We start from the raw sequence: 560 nt of genomic DNA, 5'->3' as shown, positions 1-560 counted from the left end.
TATATATATATATATATATATATATATATATATATATATGCATGTATGTTCGTACGTATGTATATCTCTAACGATGTCTATCTATCTATCTATCTGCAGGCACACACACACACATACGTTTGTATGTCGCTATCTACAAGCATAACCGTGTATGTATATACGTATATATATCTGTGTGTATGCACACGTTTATCCGTGTTTGTAGGTATGAGCATATGTCTCCTTGTATTAGTTAGGCCTCAGGCCATCCTTGGAGTAATCTTGTACTGCAAATGGCTTTCCAGCCTTGACCATTCCGTCTTTTTATTATCTAAGAACAGCATTGATTGTGTCCTTCCATTTTTAAGACGACAGGGTATGAACTCAATGGAATTCGACTAGTATTTCTAACAGCATTGAGGTTCTTTCGTTTTTATATATATATATATATATCGTTTGAGTCTGCATGTGTACGCACGTACGTAGGTCGGTGCATGTGTGGATTTGGCAATACACATGCAGGTCTCTAAGTATTGCGCAAATCTAGTTCTGTATAAATGTGAACACGGGTATTTATTCAT

The 560-nt window shown here is 35.7% G+C and overlaps 1 protein-coding gene across 3 annotated transcripts in view; it reads left to right on the top strand.

Moving 5' to 3' along the window:
- The window catches only part of LOC106881662 (uncharacterized), a 109,127-nt gene that overhangs the window by 2,378 nt on the left and 106,189 nt on the right, over positions 1-560 (top strand). The gene's annotated exons all lie outside the window — the stretch shown is intronic.

Source organism: Octopus bimaculoides, chromosome 4 (genome assembly GCF_001194135.2).
Source record: "Octopus bimaculoides isolate UCB-OBI-ISO-001 chromosome 4, ASM119413v2, whole genome shotgun sequence".
NCBI lineage: Eukaryota > Metazoa > Mollusca > Cephalopoda > Octopoda > Octopodidae > Octopus > Octopus bimaculoides.
Note: the sequence above shows the minus strand (reverse complement) of the source record. Positions and strands in the feature narration are given on the sequence as shown.